Source organism: Danio rerio, chromosome 5 (genome assembly GCF_052040795.2).
Source record: "Danio rerio strain M-AB ecotype USA chromosome 5, GRCz13ab, whole genome shotgun sequence".
Classification (NCBI taxonomy): domain Eukaryota; kingdom Metazoa; phylum Chordata; class Actinopteri; order Cypriniformes; family Danionidae; genus Danio; species Danio rerio.
The window spans coordinates 22,139,012-22,156,841 of record NC_141025.1 but is presented as its reverse complement, the minus strand read 5'-3'; the positions used below and the strand labels follow the sequence as shown (position 1 = coordinate 22,156,841).

Below are 17,830 nucleotides of genomic sequence, written 5' to 3'. Positions count from 1 at the left end.
TCTCATGGAGATAATATTGATTAAGGCAAATAAATTATTTTTTATTGGGTCAAGTAATAAAATTTAGAAACATTACCCTAACGTTTTAAATTGGATAAATGAAAGCTTTTTTTACCATGTATTTTATAAGTTTAAATAAGTGTTGAATTCGAAATGCTTTAGATTTTAAACTTACTAGTTAGTAAACTCTAAATAATGGATTTATACACTTTACTGGATGCACTTTAATATTCTCTATGAGCCAGTCACATTTTTAAAACACACTAAACCACAGTGCTACAAAGACATAGAATAGATATGACTTTGTTGAAAAAATATATTATATTGTATACCTGTATTGACAGCTATATTGTCTACCCTATACTCACACCTTCACATACTATGATTAGATCATAATGTGATAACTACATTTTTTTGAAACAATAGTTATTATGAAAAGCGCTATACAAACAAAATCTAACTAAAAATCAAACTTTCATACACTGTATATTAATATTTCATATTGTAGATGCATGTGCATGTTTGGATGAAGCAGATCGTTCATGTAGAGTCAGAGAATGTAATTCTAAGAAGTGAACCTGTTTGATCTTGTTCTTAACTGAAAACTTTTGGATAGACATATATAGGCGACTCTCTCCCTCTCATCTCTTTCTCTTTCTTTATGTATGGTTCATTGCACTTAGTAGAGCGGTTCTGCGCTCATAAAATATGATATCTATTATTCACGTCTTCCTCTATCACTAATGCTCCAACATTTTATGCCCCCATGAAGTCCTGCTTGCTCAGAGGTGACAGAGATTCATCTAATCTCATAGTCAGCGTCAGGAGACTAGCTGAACATATCTAGATCCATCTGCTCTTTTCTCATTCCTTTGTCAACATCTTGCACTGAACATCTTAATCAAATATGTTTGCGTAAAGGAAAGCAGCTTACTGTGATTTTGCCATGTAGGGCATGTTTCTGGATCGACATCCTTGTCAGTCCTTGAACAACATCATTTAAAAGCAATCAGTTTTTAGGGTTTGACCTAATGTTTCAACATCAGTTGTACCGCTAAATTATGATAAGGGGTAGACTATGCATTTTTGGACTTCTATTTTAAAAACTGTAGTATAGTAAAATTAATTTTATCCTTAGTAAAGAGAGAGTTGGTCCCCTTTTTTAATATACGTGAGTTCTGAATTTGGATTATGTGGAGTGTGAAGCCCCATATGCTGCATTTGGTGCAATTTGATACACATTTTAGCATCATGTGTAAAGTACACAGCATATTAGCCCTGTTCAATCATTCAACCATGAACCTTCTGTCACTCCCATGACCTCACAATTTTCCAGAAACTACTGACTCAGATACACAAACACTAAATGTAAATGACTTTGTCACTGCATTGAGTGCAGGTTTTGTATTCATATCTACAGTGGTAGTGAGAATGATATACACGAAATTGATCGTACCTCAGATTTGAAGTCATGGTTCGCTACATTTTCAGTACAGCAAGGGAAAAAAATGTAATTAAATTGCTTTTATTTATTCAATCTTTTGTTCTGTCCCTTTTTAAAAAGAAAAATAGGGTTTACTGAACAAATTTTTAAAATGTAACTCCTATTACAATTTCTCTTTTAAAGAATCTATCTCAGCTAATACTACTTGCAAGCTACAATTAGCAAGAGAGTAAAAACTATTACATTGATTTGATCTCTAATTCTTTTATGACTTCAACAAAAAAAAATCATATATATATATATATATATATATATATATATATATATATATATATATATATATATATATATATATATATATATATATATGGGTGGCACAGTGGCCCAGTGGTTAGCACTTTTGCCTCGCAGAAAGAAGGTTAAAATCCTGGCTGGTCCAGCTATCATTTATGAGTGGAGTTTGCATGTTCTCACAATATCTATGCTCTGGTTTTCCCCACAGTCCAGAGACATGCATTATACTGTACACTGTAAAAAATTTGACCTTAAATTCACAGTAAATTACTGGCTAATAATTGCATTACTTTCACAGTAAATTACTGTATGTAAATTCACAGTAAATTATTGTGAGGTAGTTCACAGTAATTTACTGTGGTTTTGTCACATTAAATTATTGTGAAATTACAACAATATATTGTAACTTTACAGTAGATAATAAAGTCTGTTACTGTGATTTCACTGTATTATCTTGTAGAATTAACTATATTTTACTGTGAATTTGCAAAACGATTACTGTGATTTAGCAGTAGGTTGCAGTTTAAATACCTGATTTAACTGTAAAGTTACAGTTATATCCCGGATTACTGTAATTTAACAGTTTGGTGCTGTAAAATTTCAAAGCAATTTTAGGTCACACAAAAATGAAAATTCTATCTTGATTTACTCACCCTCAGGTTGTTCCAGCTCTGTTAAAAATGATTTTTTTTTGTTAAACACAGGAATAAACATATCAAATATTCCTTTTTGTGTCCAAACAACCTGAGGATGTGTAAATGACGACAGAATCTTCATTTTTGGGTGATCTGAGAAGACTCTAAAATCAAAATAAAAACAAACACACATACATTTTACAGATTTATTTAACAGCTTAATGACATCTGTGTAAACATTTCAGAAAACTTTCAAAAGGTGAAAGTGAAGCCTCAAAAAATACTATAAGAACATATTAATAAAAAAATCTGACATCATATTTAGCATACATATAAAAAGCAGTGCTTCAGAGTGCGCACTCTCTCTCTCTCATTATATATATATATATATATATATATATATATATATATATATATATATATATACATACACACATGAGAGAGAGAGAGACAAAACTTCTTGCTAAATTAGGCAGTCGTCTATTCAAGGTCAATCATTTTCCTGATAATTTTACACACTTGCTGGTTGATGTGTCTTCTCTGCTTCTTTGACTTCGTCTGTCTTCCATCTCCAAACTGGTGCCCAAAAGCACCTATAAGCAAAAGGGCAGACAAACAGTTAGCTTCATACAACAGTACTGGGACACTACTGCTGCACTACAGAGCAAAATTATTGTTAGCTCAGTTTGAACATGCTGACAATACTGTAGCTCAGTCAAACTGCAATCATTTCAACAAAAACATCTGAAAAACATTTCCATCACAAACACACAATCAAGAACAGTCCAACAACAAATAGTGGTTTTAATGACCTAGGCAGAGCATTTTAAAACAGTTGATTTGATTTACACTTTCTGTTTACAGACTATAATCTAACGCTGGGTTCACACTTATTGTAAAGTTAACACATGCATCACAGTACTTGCTCTTGAATACTAGCAGGATGTTTCTTGCATCAAGCTAATTTTTCATGATTTAAATATTAGGAAAATTTTGCAAAAAAAACTTGATTGAAGTGATACAGCACTTGTGTTGTATTCATTTCAATCAAGTTTTTTGCAAATATTCCAAATAGTTTTCAACGTTTTTTGAGTTTCACTTAATCTGTGCTGCCCAGTAAAAATTTCCCACTATTCATGCATTTGCAATGACTAGCATGTAATCCACTCACCTGAATAGGTAACTTCACATATGGTATAAGAGCCCCATCCTTTCAAAGACAGCTTCCCCTCTGGTCTCCAGCACAGACAAACAAATTGTGTCTGCAACACGGCCCTTTATCACAAGGGGAAAAGGGGAGTCATGACTTGTGCTCCTATACATTCCTTGTTTAACCCCCCTATAAATAACTATATTTAAAACTATAGTTTAAAAAAATCTTTGTCTAATATTTACTACAACTGGAGGTACTGGTGGAACTTCTGGAAGAAGAAAAAGAGTTTGTACAAGAAACTGCTCACAACAAATCTGTGAAAAACCTGACATTTAAAAATCTAATAAAAATGAGGAAGGCATCAACATTACCTTTAATAATCAAGCGATGGTTGATTGGTAGCATCAGTGTTTCAACATCAATGGCTGTGGCTGCAAAAAAATATGAATATAATAAGAGTAGAATAAGACTCAACCTAACACACGCACACACACACACATACTCATATATATATATATATATATATATATATATATATATATATATATATATATATATATATATATATATATAGGTTTAGATTGTGATAATGAATTTAGGTTATATTTGTGTGCTCGGAATTTACTCACCTCACACTTCAGCTATTATCAGGTACACCTGAACACCAAAAAATAAAATCTACAGTTAGTGACAATATACAATTAGTTCTCATTAGTAAATGTTAGCACTGCATTAACACTAGTGAGAAATATACAATATGTACTGTGTTAGTGTTAGTTTAAAAGAATACAACTGAATTGTATTATAAGCCTCATTTAACAGTTAAGACTTGTTTCATAATGAGTTTAGTTTATTTAACTAACTTAACGTTAACGTTACAGTGAACAAAATTAACGTACATGATGGTGACTAACTGTAACAGTAACGTTAACTTAAGTGAAGGTCAGAGCTTACCTTAACTTTAGTCATTTCACCTTTACTTCAGTCTTGTACTGAAACAGAAAATGCAGTTAACAAGAAGTTAATTAAAGAAAATTCCCTTTCTTTTTTCAGGAACTAACGTTAACGTTATGCTAATACCTCAGAAAACAATACAAGCACCATCTGGCGTCGTTAATTTCTTGTTTTAAAAAAAGGCGCGCTTAAACCCTGTACGTGCGAGTACAACTGAAGTACTCGGTATATTCCTGTTAAATGACATGCACTATACAGAAATACACATACAACAATCATTTAACGGACAAAAGTCATATTTTAACACTTACCGAGCATGAATCCGTTGGGTGAAGAGACGACGCAGGCGTTGTCGTGATGGCGCTTGTTTGCGTTCGAGTCAGTTCTGTTCAATGAATCGGCTCCTTTAAGTGAACAGTAAAGAGTCGAAATCGGCTCCTTTAAGTGAACAGTAAAGAGTCGAATTCGCCTGAAAACGATTCCGTTTTGTATAATATTGTAAGACGCAAACATATAATTCATTAATATTTCATCATATTGCTTGGTTCGTGTACTGCTTGTACACGAATTGCTTGTTCATGACTATGAGCTCATGAACACGTCTGATAAAATATCTGAATCTGATTCAATGCTACACGAGTCCTGAACCGAAGCAGTGCAAAAGTAATATATTGATTGAAATATAAAGTTAATTATTTTCTTCGCCATTCAAAATATTACATATCTCTGACTTCAACAATAAGAATAAAGTTCGTTTGGAGTGTATTGAGAATTATTATTTTTTCCTCCCAGGATTCATTTCGCACCTTAAGCTGCATCAAGCTGTAATGGTGGATGAGAAGGCACATAATATTATAAATATTGCTTGTAATATGTAATGAAATAAAGTTTTAACACTTTTTCATGCGAGAATGTAGTTCTTCAAAACTCAAATCTGTGGATTGTTAGTAAAGATTGTGTGTAATTTTAAGTGTGTTTTGCCGGTAGCGGAGATCTATGACCTCCAGGCGGTAACGGCGCTCATTACTCATGTATCCGCCGAGAGGCGCCTGTCTTCAGGCTAGACATTGGGACAATTGCCCCGTCTTCGATGGCTCTATATGCGTCCGAAAATGAAGTTTTAACTGTTTTTCATGCTAGAATGTAGTTGTTTAAAACTCTAATCTGTGGTTTATTTATATAGATAAAAAAAATAATAATTTATATATATATATTTAATTCTGAGATTAGTGACCTCCAGGCGATGACAGGTGCCCAATACTCATGAAAACGTCTAAAGCAGACATTTACCCTGCCATTAAAATAATTGTTGGCTGTTTAACAGTCTTTGGTTTCATTAATTAATTACTTTTTATTCCAGTTTATTATGTTTTGGCTAAGCACAGTTGTTCATTAAATATTATTTCCTATTCTATGTTAACTGTATAAAATTAAATAAAGGTGCAGTACAACCAAAAAGATGTTGGTAACCAAATCGTTTTGGGGGCTATAACATTCTGTTATTATCTGTTAAAAGTTCATTTGTATTAATTTCTATGTTGAGTTAAAAAAGGTTTGAATTTTGATAACTAACGTGCAAAAGATATATCCCTTTTCACAGTAATTTGCTGTAATCATGCTACCTGCCGTAAGTTCACAATAAAATTATGAATACAATATATTACTGTGAATTTTTCAGTTAAATACTGTGAAGGGATACTAATGTAATTTACTGTGAAAAATTACAGTAACTTGTTGTGAAAACCTGGAAATTTTTTACAGTGTATGTGAATTGTGTAAAACTAAAATTGGCTGTATGTATCTGTGTATGTGAAAATGTATGGAGGTTTCCCTGTACTGGGTTGCTGCGTGAAACAAATGCCAGAATTGTTGGCTGTTCATTTCGCTCTGGTGACCCCTCACACACACACACACACATATATATATATATATATATATATATATATATATATATATATATATATATATATATATATATATATATATATATATATATATATATATATATATTATATATATATACGTATACACATATATATTCATTCATTCGGCTTTGTTCCTTATTTATGAGGGGTCACTAGAGCGGAATAAACAGCACTGTTCATTCGAATTGTAAAACTGTTTAAAGAATTTAACATAACCCTATCCCTAACTTTACACTCAAGAAATATTTATGCCGAACCAATAAGATTTAGATATTCTGATTGCATATAAATTTCCATTCATTTGAATTGCATACTTTTAACATAATTGAACTACTAAACTTTATGTTACTGATGTTTGTTAGTTATTGAAATTAACATATATGAAACAAATAAGAATAATTTCTCCTGTAATAATATCAGTAAATCCAATGTGTTTTCAATGCTTCTTGCTAATTCATCGATTGAGTGTATGGAGCTTCATCAAATTTGCACTCAAATATGAAGTAAACCAATCCCATAGAATGTAACTAATTGAATCTGGCTTTTTTTCTACAGCTAGATATAACAATACCATTTTTTTAACTGATTCAATCTAATAGTTTTCAATTTTAGCAGATTTAGATTGATTTTAAGTAATCTGAAAAAAAACTGACAAATAAATTTTTGAGAGTAACTTTTTTAAATACTAAATATCTTGTCTGAGGTAAATATAACATCTGTGTGAGATGTAGTTTACAAGCTATTTTATTAGAATTCTTCCACAGTGGAAACCCAAATTGAGTGATTACATGAGATGTGGGATGTTCATTCATCTTTTTTTTTGTTTTATAACTAGTAGTAAAGAGGGAAAAATAAACTGAGGCATCTTTTACGCTACATCAAAGAGTATCTAAACAGTGTTTGTTGTTTGACTTTCCTGATTAAATCAAATGAATATAAAAAGAGAGGACTTTGGTTCTTATCTGAAGTAATAAAACTCAAAAATTAGCAATTATGGGGAGTGCGCTATATAATGTCAAATAATAATGCAATAATAATAATACAATAATTATAAATATAGCAAAGTCAATAAATAAAATGTCAAAGAATTAAAGGTTGATCTTAAAGATTGAAAAAGCACTACTGAGTCATTAAAATACCAGTTCCTGTTGCAGTGGTTAAAGAAACATTATATGGAAAACATTTTTCTGAAATTAAAGAACCTACCCGAAAAATGAATCAATTCAATTCAATTCAATTCAAATTTATTTGTATAGCGCTTTTACGATGTAGATTGTGTCAAAACAGCTTCACATAAAAGATCATAGTAAATTGAAATAGTGTAGTTCAGTTTTAGAGTTTGAGTTAAGTTTAAGTTAACTTAAGTTTAAGTTCAGTTCAGTTTAGTGGCACAAATATTGTATGACATCTATTTATCACACTCTTAAAACTAAACGTATCTTTTTGTCATTGATGGTTCCTAGAAAAATACTTTCACATCTGCAGTACCTTTCCATTCTACAAAAAGCTTATAGTATTAAAGAATACTTTTGATAATTAAAATGTTCTTTGCACAAAGAAAACATGGCTCTTAAAAGAACTGTTAGGTGAAGTGTTCTTTTGGGAGCCAAAATGGTTCTTTTATGGCATGCAAACAACACTCTTTTGGAAATGTTTATATTTTAAGACTAGGTGATTTAGCAAAGTAATTTCACACACATTTACTTGAGAGACTAAATACACACAGGTGTGTAATTATCAGTGAAAAAAACACCATCTAATGATATCTTGAAGCAAACTTAAACTGAAAAGAATATAATCAAATGTTAGTTAATGTTCTGCTTTTTAGGAAGAATAGCACACATCTGTTTATCTTTCAGGTATATAAGAAGGCAGTTTCTGTATTTTGTTCTGTATTTTTATGTACAATTCACTTTATAACAAACCATTATATAAAAGTTTTAGCTCAATAAACTGCTAATTAGCTGCTTAGTTAGTAAGTCAATGGGTTTGGGGAGGGATTAGGGGTGTAAAAAAGGATCTAAATAAGTGCTAATAAACAGTTAATATATTAATATAGGTAATAAGCCAGTATTAAATGGTGTTTTTGTTATTTAAACTAAAGTGAATTAAACTGGGGATCTATGGCTTCCATTAAGTCTTAAAACCTTGGAAGCGTCCATGAAAATGTTCCAGTGCACAAAAGAGATTCGATATTATTTAAATATTCTGCACGCTATGAAAAAATGCTTGTTTTAACAACTTTTCCCTGAAGGATTCTCAGAGGATTCTACAACAGCTCTTTATATAGTGAGGACCCAGTTCGGAGACTTTATTGTTTGACTAAAATTGACATTTATAACTCACATTTGCCACTCATTCTGAATTCTGTCTTAAAACAGTTCACAGTTAAGTTCTCGTTTTGTAACCAAACACATAGAAGGACAGCAGTCACAGAGCGGGACATAGAGCTTACCTGAGCTTCGTCTCCTCCAGTCAGCTGCTCTCTGGAAGTGTGTCTGAACGCTTCGTTCTGATGTTTTCAGGGACTTTCATTCTTCTCTATTCCATCTTTCTGGAGCCCCTCGGTGCATTTCCAGCCTCTGTTTTGTTTTGTTCTGTTCTCTTTCCTTCTCTGTCTCGTAGCTGCGGTTTGAAGTTGAGCTGGCGCAGATTCTTCTCTAGACTCTCCAGCAGAGAAACTCAAGGTTGTAAGAAGAAGCTGCGAGTGAGTGTGTGAAAGAGAGAAAGGGAGGTGAATGAATTAGAAAGTGTGTCTGCATGCTGCGTGTGTGTCTGTCAAGTGCGTGTGCTCGGAGTGTGTGCGTATGAGTGAATGAACAACAGAGCGAGAGAGAGAGAGAAAGAGAGAGAGAGAGAGACAGAGAGAGAGAGAGAGAGAGAGAGAGCGCACAAACACATCGTCCCTGAGGGAAATTCCTCCCTCCCTCGTGCTCTCTCTATCATTCTTTCTCTCTTTATCTGTTTCGAAACCCCCTCCTATCATCTATACTATCTCTCTGCCTCTCTCTCCCTTTCTTTCTTTTTTTCATATTGTTTGATTTGTGCCTCGTTGTCTTTTCTTATCCAAATTCATGAACTCACTCTTCACTTTAACTTCAAATGTCATTTTCCCCCCTCTTCATATCTCATGTTAAGAACAGGCAGTTTCTATTCCAGCTTTAAAAAAATGTCTGTTCAAGGGCTTTGGAATGTATTTGCCCCAGAAAATCCCCCAAATCATGAATAAGTTACAGGGTTCTGGCTTACAAACACACGGGGCACAAATAGTGGGCAGCTCAGGGCTCCAGTGTGTGTGTGCGTGTGTGTTAATCTCTAAATGCACAGCTCACATTCACTGTATGACGGTACATTACCCACGCTGGAATAACAAGTGTGTGTGATGCAGAAAGTACATTTGGATTTATTTTTTGTGTGTGTGTGTGTGTGTGTGGATGTTAGTCTGCACTTCATGTGCTGTAAATAAATCATGAACTGATTTTTGGCAATTCTCCTATACGCTTGACCAGCAGAAAATACAGACTTAAAAATAAAGGTTTCAATTTTCACTGCAAATTCATAGAACCATTTCTGATTCTTCATAAATAATGCAATAAAAATCGAAGAAAGCTTTTTCCACTGGAACACTTTTGCATTCAGATATTTGTTTTTAGATAAATATTTTTAGACCTAGTTAAAAAAAAGAATGGTTATTTTTATATTAAGGGATTATACATAGATATATATTTTATAGTAATATCTAAATTATATATATTTTAGATTAAAATGAACTGCAGAATTTAAGATATAAATATGACTACATATCATTTTCAATATATAATTATGCTAATTATAATAGGGTGGCAAAGTGAAAAGCACTGTCGCTTCACAGCAAGAAGGTTGCTGGTTCGAGCTTCAGCTAGGTCAGTTGGCGTTTCTGTGTGGAGTTTGTATGTTTTTCCCGTGTTCACATTGGTTTCCTCCAGGTCCTCCAGTTTCTCCCACAAGCCCAAAGACATGTGGTATAGGTGAACTGGGTAAGCTAAATTGTCCATAGTTAATGTGAGTGAATGAGTGTGTATGGGTGTTTCCCAGAGATGGGTTGGAGTTGGAAGGGCATCCACTGCGTAAAACATGCTGGATAAGTTGGCGGTTCATTCCGCTGCGGCGACCCCTGCCTTAATAAAGGGACTAAAAGAAAATGAATGAATTAATTAATTAATTAATATTATTTGTAATTATATTATATAAAAGTATATGTTATTAATATTTGGAAATAGTACATTTATGTCTCTATAGAGTTTAATCTCAGAATATTTAAAAAATACTAATTTTATGATTTAATGTTAAATCTGTAATTTCATGTATATCTTCTTAATCCATATACAATATTTATAATTTCAATATAGCCAGGGGTACAAATAATAGGCTACATTTTAAATTTTAGTATTGAATAATTGGCATGACTCTATATAATGATATAAATAATAATAATAATAATAATAATAATAATAATAATAATAATAATTTCCTAATTAATCCTTACATTTATATAGCGCTTGTCTGGGCACATAAAGTGCTTTACACACATACTGTAGGGGAGGGATCTCCTTATCCACCACCAGTGTGCAGCATTCACTTGGATGACGCGACGGCAGTTATATTGCGCCAGACCGCACACCACACACCAGCTGATTGGTGGAGAGGAGACAGAGTGATGAAGCCAGTTATGATATGGGGAGGGTTAGGAGGCCATGATGGACAGATGTCAGTGAGCAAATTTGGCCAGGATATATATTATTTTGGTGTATTTTGGCTATATATATTACAGTTATTAATAATTAATTTTTTTACTTTTAATTTTTTTAATTACCATTTATTTACACTGGTAATGTTTTTTTTAAATATAAATGTAAGAAGTTTAAAAAAAATCAAATAATGTAACCCAATTATTTGGGTCATTTGTGCCACTTAAAAGAAGAACAGTAATAATAAATTAGCTCTACATAAACAACTTTACATTAAAGAGCACCTATAATGAAAATCTACTTTTCTAAGCTGTTTGGACAAAACTGCCTGTCTGCATAGTGTGTCCACTGTCATATTGGAGTGATATAAACCCAATAAGTCCAAATACCAGTGATTTTTAGGCCCACGCAAGGTAATAGGAGTGCAGTTTCCCCGCCCACTGAATGTATGTGTATCCAGAAATTGGTATTTGTGTGAGACTCATCATTTCAGAAAGGCTTGAATAAACTCCACCACAAATAAAAGAAATAAACTCACTTAAACTGCTATAATAAACTTGCTATTTTTGTCTAATGATCTGTATTTCAGCTTCATCTGAGTCTGTCTTAGTCACTGTGCTGTTTATCTGACGCAATGCATGGTGAGAAGCAGACACGCATGTGGCAGCTCATTTGGATTTAAAGCCACAGGCTACAAAAGCAGCTACACTGTAGTCAAGACACCACAGTGTGCATATTCTGGAGGCTATAATAAATAATCTGATGGGTATTTCGAGCTGAAACAGACATATTCTGAAAACACCAAAGGACCTTAAATCTTGTAAAAGGGGTAAAATATGTGCCCTTTAACCTAACACCATTTATCATTCTCTAACTACAAGCACAAAAACCCTCTAATTTTACCTGATGTTCTCATAATAGCATATTCCCTAATAGAATAGGATAGTCTCTTTCATCTCATTAGTGACAGTAAAGAGGTAAAAGTCTTAGTAAGTAACACTAAGAGTTTGCAAAATCCTAAATTTGATTGCAATAATTTTTCAGAAACGACCGCGGCGCCTCTCTGCCTGGGTCTGCTTGCACCTTCCTCCACTTTCGCTGAGGTCTCAGTCGGATTATGGATTACTACGGAGTCTTATTATCTCCCTCACCCATATGAGCGGTAATGCAGTGTGAAGGGAAGAGGTTGAGAGTTTAAATGAAGACCTCCTGCTGGTTGAGATCTCAAAAACGCACACCTCCTCCTCTCTCTTACCCTCCACATTCAGGTTCCTGCATCTCTGCTTCCAGACCTGGAGGGGGGAGGTAGTGAGGGGTAAAAAAAAAAAAAAAGTAAAAAAAAAAAGTGCTACCCTGTGATGTCGCACCATGAGGGGGTGAGTTTGCCTCCCGTTCTCCTCTTCCTCCTTTGAGACATCCAGAAGCTCTTCAAACCCCAAGCCTTGTTAGTGAGCATGTCTGATTTGGCCCCTTCTCTGTGTCTCACACTTTTTTTATCTTTACACTTTCGGTGTCGTTCTACAGAACCTACCGTCAGCTGTGATCAGAGTCGTCTTTTGTGTTTTTTTTTCTTTTCTCGATTTTTATATGACTATTTCATCGGTCTATATAGAGAATTGTTCATTCTGTCACCCTCTCTCGAATTGAAATTTTCATCGCTTCTTCCTTTAAGCAAGATGCTTATCTCCCATGGATTGTGAATTCCTTCCTTCCTTCATTAAAGTTTCTTTTTGTTTCTCCTCCAAAGGCTGCTTTCTGAGGGACTGGAGGGGGGTCAGAGCAGAGGGTGGTCGTTCTTCAGGTTCAGCCATCAAACAGAGCGATTGTTTGTGGAGTTTCACAATGTTCGTCTCATGAATCTGTTGCACGTCCATTTTTTTGGCCTGGGTCTCTGAAGATTAAAAGCCAAGCTTGAGATCTGAAAATAGCATTACATGGCTGTCAGTTCAATTTCCACTCTGCTCTGTCTGTTTTATTCTTTTCATTCAGTCGTCTTGATCGTCCATTTGCATTTCATACAGTAAATTAAGATTTAAAATCAGAATGTCTTTAATCGGGTCAATAAAAGCAGATGACAGAGTTCAAATGTGAACTTCCCTTTGGAAAACTCCCAGAAGTTGAGCAATATGGGAACATTATTTTGCAAGATCCCTCTGAAGTTTGCTTGAAATGAGGGATTTTTCTGACACATTTTTACTGTTTTGATGAGTCCTTGCTACACTGTAATTGTTGGTACAGTTCTAAAATAAATTTAACAATGAATGCTTGATGTAGGATTAGGTTTTGTCATTGTGCATATGATTAAGAGCTAAGCACTGAAGGTATGTTATCTTAATCTTATCATATACTCTTCCTCCTGAGTCTATGGCAGCAACTTTAGAAAGTTATGAAATTTGGTATACAAATCGAGGGCAGTCTTTGGAGTCTCTAATTGAACACTTTAGCAGACCCAAGTGCCCAAATTTGCATTGACTTTGTGAAAAAAAAATATTTAAATTATTCAGAACATCTTCAGACCATGAAGGCAACAACAAAGCAAATACACATTGGAATTTAAGTTGATCAGTAAAATAGTTTTTGATTAATTTGAAAGACACATAAATGTATGAAGAGCTCACCAAAGTGGATATGAGGCAAAGTGATATCGCTGCAAAGTTGACCGTATTCAAACCAAACTTGGTGGGTTTTATGAAAACTTTAACCTGAGGTACAGTAATCTGCATAGCATTAACACTGTGCCTATTGGTTAGGACATACGAAAAACCCAGATTTTTTATTATAAATTTTATTATAAAAAAATGCTAAACTTTGCGAACTCGTAATATAAATTTTAACCTAGTATTGATGGCGTGATGCCAAACTGCATCAAAACCTTTATCTTTGACGTGTTGATACCTTCTTTTGTTTTACCTCACATTGAACACATTGCATCATTGCAGCAGGAGCAGTGATATTAGGCAGTGCCTGAAAATACTTTCCAACAAGGTAACTTCCAACATGACCTCCACTTTTTTGGAGCCTGTACTCTTTGCTTTGTGTAATATCGTTGCACCAGCTATACGGCAGCAAAGTTTCTTGATTGTTACACAGAAATAAGAGTATATTTTCTACGCTTATCTGCCAAGAAAATAGCAACTTTTGATTTCCTGTTGGTCTTAGTACAATACATAATTAAAAAAGAATCAAGCTTTAAATAGGAAAATGATTAAAACTTAAAACTGGTATTTTTTGAGTAAGATGTTAATAATCTATGATAAGCTACACTGTAAAAAAATCAGGATTCAACACAATTAATTCATGTTGTCCCAACACAAATTGATTTAGTTAAATTGACAAATTTAAGTTGATTCACAGGCAGTTCATTCCACTGTGGCGACCCCGGATAAATAAAGGGACTAAGCTGAAAAGAAAATGAATGAAGTTGAACCTACATAAAAAATTAAGTTGTTCCAAAAAACTGTTTTTTTTTTTTTTCAAAAGTAAGTTTGAACAAGCAGCAAAAAATAAATACATTTTGACCCAGAAAATGATTGGATAGACATATAAATGGTCAAACTCAACTGTTTAACTCAAGGAAAGTTGCTGAATGAGCCTTTCTTTAAAAAGTGGATGTTTTGCATGTTTAAAATCGGCATGAAGCCCATGAGAACAACATAGAAATTGGGCTTTGCATTCAAATGGCATAAAACCTGGTAAGATACATTTTTATGTCATTCATTCATTCATTCATTCATTTTCTTGTCGGCTTAGTCCCTTTATTAATTCCGGGTCGCCACAGCGGAATGAACCGCCAACTTATCCAGCAAGTTTTTACGCAGCGGATGCCCTTCCAGCCACAACCTATCTCTGGGAAATACATTTTGATGTGTCATATTTAAATATGTGGGAATGTATTTTCAGGGTCCCAGATGGTGTAGCAGTGTCAGCATCAGGTTGAGTGTGAAAATATTTGATTAATAATGCAAGTCAGGAAACAACCTCCATACAACAGATCCTCTTCAGTGCCCACATAACCACCTAGGAAAGGTACCACATGTACACCACCCAGACAGAGATAAAACCAAATCCATTTGTTCTTATGAAATGCTTTAAGACCAAGACTATGAAATACTTAAGAACACATCTGCCATGAACATTCTGAAATGCATAATGTAAATGTATTTAAATCAAGCTTGTAGGAGCGAGAACAAATGCATAATCACATATTCAAGTCAGAGTTATCTTTCTAATCTATTTAAGACATGGCATGCAAGGAAAAACTATTAGTTTTAGTGTCATAAAATCATAAAAATAGGTCACATTTTTCACACATGAAGCTTTTCTGTATAAATGCATTTTGATCATGCATTGAATTTCTCAGTGTCACAGTGATTGTATGATTAATGGTTAATGTGTCATTGAGCGGTGTAGAGCTAGCAGCACTTTGAGATGTATGAATCCTTTCACCGTCAACATCAATTTATGGCATCCGAAAACAAAAGCAGGAGAACGGCAAATGGGAACGGTAAAAAAGACCTCTCTTTGCGCTTGTATTGTAATGATCAGCATACATACATTATACATAGCAAATCACTTTGAGATTTCTACTATCTGCTTGATTTAAAAAGGATCCGCAGCTCTTTTACAGCCTGCTGTATGTGCATTAGCAGACCAGTCGTAAAATCTCTGCTTACATTGCACTGCCGACCAAATGTGCTGGGCAACAATAAGAAAATACTCAATGCGGTACGGCTTTACTTCCCGCCGAGACATTGGCCCTCATAAATAACGTGACTGCACAATCTTGCAAACGTGCTTAAATTTCATTTTTAAAAGGCGGTATCAGAAATGGGACAATAATGTGTGGATCGCTGACTCAGTAAGGATCATTTCTGCTCACACAATGACTTGTGATTGCTCCAAAGAGACCAATGGATGCCAGTATTGTAATATTAGCATAACATAAGCACATACTGGCAAAAAATGTAGCAAATATAAGACTAAGTGCATTAGCTCAAATTGTTTTTGGACATTGCATTGTTTCTTAATGAGATAGTTTATGCCGAAATGAAAAGTCTGTCATCATTTGCTTAACCTTGACTTGTTTGAAAGCAATTTATTTTATTTATATATATGTATATTATAGGTGATGGTAGCTCAATGTTTAGCAATGTCACCTCACAGCAAGAAGGTCACTGGTTCGAGTCTCGGCTGGGTCAGTTGGCATTTCTGTGTGTTTTCATGTTCTCCCCGTGTTTGCGTGGGTTTCCACTGGGTGCTCAGATTTCCTCCACAGTCCAAAGACATGGAATATAGGTGAATTGAATAAACTAAATTGGCTGTTGTGAATAAGTTTGTATAGATGTTTCCCAGTACTGGGTTGCAGCTGAAAGGGCATTTGCTGTGTGAAACATATGTTGGATAATACGCAAATATAAAATATATGTATATTATAATTTTTATTTTTTTTGGAAACCGGTAACCACTGACATCCACTATATGAAAAACAAATGCTTATGAAAATCCATTGTTAGTGGTTTCTAACATTCTTCAAATATCTTCTTTTGCTTTTAACAGAACAATGAACTCAAACTGGTCTGAAACAAGTCAAGGGTAAGTAAATGATGGCAAAATTTTTATTTTAGGTTGAACAATCCCTTTAATAATGCCCTTTTTTGGCAAATTAGTTTAGAAAGTTTGAATTGCAAACATTGTTATTATCATTCTAAATTAATTATTGCATAGGTTTTGTTATTGAGATCTTTACAGAATTCCTTAAAATGTATTTTAAAACAGGAATTTACTTATAAATGTCCTTTAATTGGGTTCCAAATGATTTGTTATGTTCGTTTAGTATTGCTATTTGTGCATATTTGGCTTGTAATTATGTTTTTGGCATTGATGCTGGCTCTGAAATGTGGACAGACATTTGTTTTAATCCTGTATTTTCAATATTTATTTTAAAGTACTAAAAGATTTTTCATACATTTCCATATAAATTTGCTAATATTATGATTAAGATTAAAGATTTAGACTACTATTTTAGACATTTAAACTAAGTAGTTATTGTAGAGATTAAATTGTGTGATTGTAAAATTACAAAATTGTTAGAGCAGAGATGTAATTAAAAATGTAAATAAATAGGGTGAAAAGCATATATCCTGGTTATGGGAAACTATTAATAAACATTATATACTTTATATAAGAAATCCTATTAATAGGCCCACACGGAATCTGCACAAACACAAAAATCGGCAGATTTTTAGCTATTTAAAAGTCTATTTATTTATTTGTGTAAATGTGTGTAAATTTATATTTATTCATTTTTTTAAAATAAATTTCAGAAAAATTAATGACAAATATGAAAATGTTCATGTAATTTATGAACACAGTGTGTAAAGTAATATTTAATGTCTTTTAGTAGATATATTATATGCTAGCTTTGTTTACCAATTTAGTGGATCTAAATGGATTTGCATTGTAAACATTGAGTGAAGTTTATTTCTAAACTAATTTCGAGAGGAGCTCGTGCTTATGATTGATAGCAGCTGGTCCCTTCTTAGCTAACACACGATTCACCAATAAGACGATTCACGAGTGTTTGCGTGGGTTTTCCTCGAGCTCCTGTCTCCCACAAACCAAAAACATGTAACATAAGTAAATTGACAAAACTAAATCCACATCATAGACAAGCATTGAATTCAGCACACACTTTCTAT

General features: G+C 33.6%; 1 protein-coding gene across 4 annotated transcripts in view; it reads right to left on the bottom strand.

Moving 5' to 3' along the window:
* Window positions 1–17,830, bottom strand: part of hs3st1l2 (heparan sulfate (glucosamine) 3-O-sulfotransferase 1-like 2) — a 72,942-nt gene that overhangs the window by 34,923 nt on the left and 20,189 nt on the right. Inside the window, exons 3-4 of one of the 4 annotated variants that reach the window (XM_087252345.1) lie at window positions 12,485–13,050; window positions 8,861–9,106 (exon numbers count right to left, since the gene is read on the bottom strand). The gene's annotated coding sequence lies outside the window, so the exon portion shown is untranslated. 4 annotated transcript variants of the gene reach the window in all.